We start from the raw sequence: 9,000 nt of genomic DNA, 5'->3' as shown, positions 1-9,000 counted from the left end.
GATGCGTTTTTCCTTCTGAATCTCTGCTTTCCTATTGCCTTCATCCAAACCTTCGTACTCCTTTCTATGGCAAGTTGTATGTTGGGTGTCACTATTGTCAATGGCTACTTCCCATCCTCTCAGTGAAAATGGTCTTCTACGGTTTCTGTACGGCTAATGAACTGTCGGATTTCTCGTCTCGGATGAAAAATACCATGCACAGATAACGTATGGCTAATCACCTGTTGGTTCTCGATCGTGTAGGAATAGGATTTACTATCCTTTTGTGTCTGTCACCACGCCCTGCAGTTGCGAGTTTGAAGCTCGTCACAGTCATCCCATCCCAGATCCTACTCGGAATACCACAGACAAGGTTTAGACTTTCTAGATCTCAAGAATGCTGCCAATGGATTCTAGCCTATACTACGAAGACTCTAATCTAGGATTCAGATGCCCCATTGTCAGAGGGGAGTCGATGTGAATCGTTGATTAGAAACCTAAGAGATATACATTCAAGCTTGTCTTTATGTAGAACGGAAGTGGTTGTCAATCACGCGTTCATAAGTGAGAATGGTGATGAGTGTCACATAATCATCATATTCATCATGTTCTTGTGTGCGAATGGATATCTTAGAATAAGAATAAGCATGAATTGAATAGAAAACAGTAGTACTTTGCATTAATACTCGAGGAACAGCAGAGCTCCACACCTTAATCTATGCTGTGTAGAAACTCCACCGTTGAAAATACATAAGTGAAAATAGGGTAGGCATGGCCGAATGGCCAGCCTCCCAAAACGTGAACAATGCTCCAAAGATGTTCCAAAAGCTCTTTAGTATAATAGTAAAAAGTTCTATTTATACTAAACTAGTTACTAGGGTTACAGAAACAAGTAAATGATGCAAAAATCCACTTCCGGGCCCACTTGGTGTGTGCTTGGGCTGAGCATTGAAGCTTTCACATGTATAGGTCTTTCTTTGAGTTAAACGCCAGTTTGTAACTTGTTTCTGGCATTTGACTCTAGCTTGCAACTTGTTTCTGGCGTTTAACGCCAGAATAAGGTAGAAAGCTGGCATTGAACGCCAGTTTGCATCATCAAAACTCGAGCAAAGTATGACCTATTATATATTGCTGGAAAGCCCTGGATGTCTACTTTCCAACGCAATTAAGAGTGCGCCATTTGGGTTTTTGTAGCTCCAAAAATTTCATTTTGAGTGCAGGGAGGTCAGAATCCAACAGCATCAGCAGTCCTTTTTCAGCCTCTGAATCAGATTTTTGCTCAGGTCTCTCAATTTCAGCCAGAAAATATCTGAAATCACAAAAAAACACACAAAATCATAGTAAAGTCTAGAAATTTGAATTTTGCATAAAAACTAATAAAAATATACTAAAATGTAGCTAGATCCTACTAAAAACTATACGAAAACAATGCCAAAAAGCGTATAAATTATCCGCTCATCACTTACGCGTGGATGCAGCAAGGACAATCCATGCGTAAGCGTCATGCATCTTTATGCGTGGATTGATATTGTTCTCCCAGCACAATTCCAGCACAAAGCTCGCACAAATCTCGGGTTTTTGAACCAGGAGTTGTGAAAGTGCAATCCACGCGTAAGCGTCATGCGTGCTTAAGCGTGGATTGAAATTTTTTTTAGAAGCATAAAAACAGAATTTAAGACTCTCCTAACTTATACTCATTCTAAAGCAACTAAAATTCAAATTTAACAAAAATCTTTAAGTTTTTGAAAAATTTTCAAATACAAAACAAACAAAACTTGCACTTCAAGCAACCCATTTTAACAACAATCTAAACTAATCAAAACACACTACAACAACCTATCAATCAAAACAAAATGTATAAGAGTATAAAAAGAAGAAAACTACCTATAATGGTAACTCAAATCACTTATTAACTATATATACAAGAGAATGGAAAGAGTTTACCATGGTGGTGTGTCTCCCACCTAACACTTTTATTTATTGTCCTTAAGTTGGACTTATGGGGAGCTCCTCTCAAGGTGGCTTGTGCTTAAATTCTTCTTGAAACTCCCACCAATGCTTGGTTTTTCATTGTGCCCCAAGATTTCTCATGAGTTGCACCAAGTCTTGATGGAGTTCCTCACAAGCTTGTGGTTCCCAAAGTCAATCCTCTTCTTGTAATCCGGGATCCCACACTTTATTTTCACACCCGTCTTGAAGTTGATCATTATTAATCCTTCCGGGTGGCAAACAAGATGAACTCTCGATGAAATGCCCAACAATCCTCCTAGACCCATCTAGTTGAGCTCTATTCCAACCTTTATATTTTATCTTTGATGTATCAACCATAATGAGCCTCGATTTGCAACGCCAACCACGAAACATCTTTCTCTTACACTTCATCCCACAAAGCATCCTAAGTTGACCATCCGTTTCAAGCAAACTATACTCAAGTTGGACAATAAATCTAGTAGAAATAAATTTCATCCACTCAAATGAAGGGGTAGATGACAACCTAGGTAAAGAAGCTTCCAAGGATCTCGATGAAGCGTATTCAACTCCCGTCCTTCTATTTCTAAGGACTCCCACCTCTTCACAAGATTCCTCAAATGAAATCCTTTGTTCAACAATTCTATCTAAGCCTTTTCCCTTACTCAAATCATAATTGGGAGGATGAGAGAAATTTACCTCCACATTTCTTTCAATTTCACCATGAGAAGGTTATTCAAGTTCAAAGGATTCTTCACCACTAAGACTTGATGCTTGATTTTCATTGCCAAGGGAACTCAATTCTTGCTATATCCCATCCAATTCTTCATATGGGATATGCCTTGGAGGTTGTGCACATTCCTCCTTAACATCAAATTTGATCTTCTTGGAAGGATCTTCTTCGACTCTATGTTCCCATGGAGGTTCCGCATCTCCTAAGTCTTCAACCACTTCTTCCTTTTCTTCAACAATTATAGCTTCCTCTAATTGTTCCAATACAAAGCAACATTCCTTATTTTCCATCGGAATTCCCAATATCTCTTTCATGCTATGCTCTTCATTTGATTCTCCACATGTTGCCATGGGAGTTCTTTGAGTGTCCAAGCATTGGGAGGCTAATCGGTTTACTACCTCGGCCAAGGTGGCCATCAATTCTAGTACCTCCCCTTGCATTTCTCCTTGCCCTTGAAGTATGAGGACAATGGTTTCATCCATTGAGGATTAGGGTGGATAAGAAGATTCATTTTTTTGGAGAAAGGGTTCATAATAGGAAGTTGGTTCTTCTTGGTAGGGTTGTGGCGGTTCAACACTCTCCACTCTTTCTACTTCGTGTACAACACGCTTCATGGTTGCTTGAAATTGATCCAATGCTTCTTTGAGACGATCCCTTGACTCTTGTTCCACTTGGATAACTTGATTAGGATCATTTGGCTCTTGGATCGATGGACATGAATATTCCTCCATGGAAGGTTGTGGTGGAAGGTAGAATTCATCTTGTGGTTGAAAATTTTCATACATTGGAGGTGGTTCATTTTAGTAATAGTATGGAGTGGATGGCTCTTGGAAGTGGTGATGTTGGGATGGTGGTGGCTCTATATATGGTTCATATGACTCATATGGTTGTTGGAATGGTGGGTAAGGATTAGGGTCATATGGGGGTGGTTGGTGAAAAGGGGCTTGAGGGTTATGTTGAGAATATGGCTCATAGGCATATGGTGGTGGTTCTTGAAAATTAAAAGGGGATTCACCATAACGATTTGATTGGTAAGCATCATAGAATGGCTCTTGCTCATAGTGCGTTGGTAGGGGTTGTTGCCATGAAGATGGATCATATGCATGTGGCTCCTCCCACCTTTGAGTGTCCCATTCTTGATACACATCTTCATTGAAGCTTCCATTTCCTACAACATGGTAAGAACTAAACTCATAGCCAAAGTGAGAATTCATGATAAAAAGAGAAAATAAGAAACAAAGGTTAATAAGAGATAATAGAACGAAGTTCTAAAACTAGCAAAAACTAACAAGCACTCCAAAAATCAAGCTGTTCACAATATTCACATATATACAATAACCAATAACAAGCGCACATTTGCAACTCCCCAGCAACGGCGCCATTTTGATGAGAGGAATATTGATGGTATAGAATTTCACAAATGACTTCTCGTTGCAAGTATAGTTTCTAAACCAACAATAATACTTTCATACAAAAATTTGTTTGTCACAAGTACAAACCCCTAATTAAACTAATAAACTGAAGTATTCAAACCTCGGGTCGTTCTCCCTAGGAATTGCAATAAAGTGTTCTTGTTATTGGCTATGAAGTATGTTTGGGATTTTTGAGATAATAGACAAGAAGTATAAATGGCAAAGGAAATAAGCTAACAACTAACAAAGCTCTTGGCAAGGTACATGAGAACTAGAAGTTCTATCCTCATTATCCTCCTCAATTGTGATATCAATTGTCCATTATTTCCACTTAATCAACCTCTAACTATAGAGGAAGGTCAATTGGATGAATTAACTTGATTTATCAAGTCCTAGTCAATTCCTAAGGAAAGACTAGCTTTAGTGGAAGTCAAATCAATTAGCAACTTCTAATTATCAATCAACAAGAGAGTTTGATAACTCAAGTATCACCTGATAAACCACTATTTTATGGTTTATCTTGTGTTGAATTGAGTGGTTTTTATCACCTTTCTCCTACACCTGTTCATGTAATTAGCATGTTATACGTTTGCCTTCCTGATTTAATACTATGACTAAAAACTTGCTTCCAGAGCCTTTAATTTGTAGATTTTTTTTCCATCTCTATACCATTCGATGCCGTGATCTGTGTGTTAAGTGTTTCAGGCTTCATAGGGCAAGAATGGCTTGGAGAATGGAAAGGAAGCTTACAAAAATGGAAGGAACACGAAGAAACGATGGAGCTGACCAGCGAGACATGACGCGCACGCATGGCCGACGCGTGCACGTGATTTGGAACATTCCATAGCGATGTGCACGCGTGATTAGCGCAAAGGACAAATGACGCGTACGCATAACCAATGCGTACACGTGACAAGGAGTTTTTGCAAACAACGCGCACGCGTGACTGACGTGTACACGTGACATGCGCGACGTACAGCAGTTGCAGAAAAATGCTGGGGGCGATTTCGAGCCAATTTTAGATCCAGTTTTCGGCCCAGAAACATAGACTAGAGCCAGAAAACAGCAGGGACTCAAGACACATTCTCATTTTGCATAGTTTTAGTTTTAGTTTTGAATCTAGAGAGAGATTTCCACTTCTTCCTCTAGGTTTTTTTCACATTCATAGTTCTTAGAATTTTATTGCTTTTTGCTATTGATTTGGATATTGAGAAGAGTTGCTACCTCCGTTGAAGTTTCCATTATCCTAGTTTGTTTCCTTGTCCCTTACTCTTTCATATCCTTAATCCTTGTTCAGAGTTACAATTGGATTGCTTTTAGAATTTATTAATGCAAAGAACTATTTTTACTTTTAATTAATTTTCAGTTATTGTTTATCATGTCTCACTTTTATTCCTCTCTTAATTCCGTGAAAGTTATATTCATGATAATGGAGTAGACTCCAAACTTGACTTGGGGGTTGACTAAGAGGAGACTCTTGAGTTGGAATGCCCAAGGGATTAGTTAATTTGGAAGTTATTGGCTAATTCTCTATTTACTAACGCTAATCCTTCCCAAGAGAGAGGATTAGGACTTGCAAATAAGAGTTAGCTCAATCACTTGACTTTTCTTTATTTAGTAAGGGTTAACTAAGTGAAAATAACAACCTCTTGAAGCTACACTTGAGAAATTCCAACAAGGATAGAACTTCCAATTAATCTACCCCCGGTCAAGGCTTTTATTTGATTATATAAATTCTCAATCATTTATCTCTCTATTCTTCAACTCTTAAAAATCCTTGGAAAACCTTTGATCAATAAAATAGCACTCTTTTGTCAGCTCGTTGGGAGACGACCTGGGATTCATACTCCCAGTATTTTATTTCTAAATTTTGTGACAACTCTTTTAAATTTATACGCGGTATCTTCATTGGTTAAGAGCTATACTTGCAATGTTGTATTCTTTATGAACTCTTAATCGGTGATTTTCTGTACATCATCACCAATTACTCAACCTAAGCCAAGAGGAGAAAATTCTACTCTAGCATCCTTTCAAGCATTTAATCAAACACTTGGAAGGCATAAAAGGAAAGTAACATAAAATTGCAAGAAAAGTAAATCTACAATTACTAATAGCAAGAGATTAACAATTAACAAATCAAATCAACAATAAAGGAACATGAATCATAACTTGAATTATAAGAAAAATAGAAGAAACAAGAGTGCATCAACATAAAAGTAACGAATTACAAGAATTAAAGTACAAAACTAGAGAGAGGAAGAGTAGAGGAGCAAGAATTGATAAAGGAAAAGTAAATCAAAGCATGAATTAAACCTAGATCTAGAGAAGAATCAAACCTAATTCTAATCCTAATTCTCTCTCTAGAAACTAACTCTAAACTAAAACTAAACTAATTGGTAACTAACTAGTTCATTCCCCTTCAATTCTTGAGTTAAATAGCATCAGAAATGAGTTGGATTGGGCCCAAAATGCTTCAAAAATCCCTGGCCACGAGTTGCCTTTAGTGAGTCACATGCAGCTTCCCACGCATACGCGTACATCACGCGTACGTGTTCTTAAACGCCAGGAAACTATGGCAAATCTTATATCATTTTAAAGTCCCAGATGTTAGCTTTCCAATGCAACTGAAACCGCCTCATTTGGACCTCTGTAGCTCACGGTTTCCATAAACTTCCTTCGGCATACAGTGCTCCATCAATGGACTTGTGCCTGTCTAAAATCACTAACAGCCCTTGTTGTGGTGTAACATGATCCCGTAAGTACGAAAGAAAGAACAACCACGCCTCCTTTGTCTCGGCTTGAACAACTGCGAATGCAATGGGCAGAATGTTTGCATTGCCGTCTTGCGATATGGCCATCAGCAAAGTTCCACCGTATTTACCATATAGGTGGGTGCCATCAATAGAGATAAGTGGCCCACAATGCTTGAAGGCCTCAACACACAGTGGAAACGTCCAAAAGACCCGTTGAAACATCATAGTGTCGGTGGAGGTAGGCCACGGCTATGTCACTAGTTGCACCTAAGTACCTAAATGGACATACATTAGTCGGCTTTTTGCACACGACTGAATTATTTAATAGCGAATAAATAAACCAGAAATAAAACTTACCTGGCAAGTACATCTGCATAGCAAATAACTAACAAGGAAGCTCGTTGTATGACTCTTCCCAATCGCCATATATTCTAGCGATGACTATCTGTTTTGCAAGCCAAACCTTTCTGTACGACGCCTTGTAACCAAAGTGATTCTCCACACCTCCTTGTAGAACCCTGATGCTGATTGTTGGATCGGCCTTGACCATCATGAAAATGTGTTATGCAATCACTTTCAAATCCAACCTACGATGATCTTGCTCCATCGAAGTTTGCATGCAAGTATGAGGACTAGTGTATCTCCTAACCTCCCACCTTTCTTACTTTTGGCGATATGATATAAGTATGCTCCAATTACAACTGGGTCCGGACTGGATACATCTTGCATTGTACCTCCAATGGTCATTCTCTACTATTTTGTACTCCACAGCCCTCCTGATGGTGTACTGCTTAACTGCCAATATGACTTCTTCCTTGTTCCCAAATTGTTGTCCAACCTCAAACTCGTTGCTTTTGTCTTCTTCAGGGCCTCCTTGGGTAAACGACAAATCCGAAGTCATTGCATCGAGATTTAACCTAGTGAAATGATTCGGCCGGTCATATGGTTGAGAAATGGCAAGCTGTGTGAGAGCAATCTGTATGTCACCGAAGTAGCTCATCTCCTCTTCCTCGCTACCATCATCAGGGATTTCGGGTGGTTCTTAATCAGCATCATCTGCATCATCGGGGTTGACTTCATACTGCTCCATCATCGGATCTCTGATAGCAGAACCGTCATGACTTTCAACACTGTTATCCATTAAGTCAATGTTACGAACTTCAACATTAGACCCTTCTTGACTACCCTCAGGTGGCATATTCAGATCCACCATCTGTAACACCCTAACTATCAAAGCTCACGCTTCCGGCTGCGCAACTCTGATAGCTCGGACATTACGACGACACTTATACTATTTAATACTACAATATGAACCTGTTTAAAACTTTAATCCGCAAAACCGCTCCCAAGAATTACTTTCGTTCGATAACGTACATCCATTGATACCATACAACTTACAAAAACTCATAAAGAGTACATCCATATATATACATACATATATATAAATAATATTACAAACATTAACCAATACAATTCCTATCCCTCTTACAGAATAAATCAAGATAAAGGCGAGGGTACAAAAATAATAATCTAAAGCAACATAGAACATCTCAATAACAAAACAAACTCTTCGTGACTTCTGCGCCCATATCCTAAAAGGGGAAAAATTAGGGGGGTGAGAACATCATCCTCGAAAGGGTTCTCAGTAGAGGGTTTTTTGGGAATTACTGTAATAGGATACATGAAGATAAACCGTACCAGTGATTAATAACCGTCTTATGCCTCTTTTCAAAAACAACAGTTTACAATAAAAGTAAAGTCGGAAATCTTTTTCTTTGAAAGAGGAACCGTTCAATCCTTAAATCATCAAAAGCCTTTCAAAAAGGTTTATCTATACTGAACCAAAATAGCCTTTCATAGTTTTCCAAACCAGAAACATAAAACCAGAATCAACCTTCGGTCCATCTCAATTCAACCACGGCCCTAGGCCCAAACAATCCAATACAACAACCAATCACCACAAACCAACAGAGTCCCAGTTGCAAACACAGATAGGAAATTCAAGCACAAACAAACAGTTACAGCAAGTAGAACAAGTAGCAGGTAATCACAAGTAATCACATAGGCAAACCAAGTACAATATGCATACCCAAACAATGTCACATAGATGCATATGATGCATGCCTGTCCCTAGTGGCTGATGATATCATCTGTC

Source organism: Arachis duranensis, chromosome 5, assembly GCF_000817695.3.
Source record: "Arachis duranensis cultivar V14167 chromosome 5, aradu.V14167.gnm2.J7QH, whole genome shotgun sequence".
Classification (NCBI taxonomy): Eukaryota; Viridiplantae; Streptophyta; class Magnoliopsida; order Fabales; family Fabaceae; genus Arachis; species Arachis duranensis.
This window is presented reverse-complemented; position numbering follows the sequence as displayed.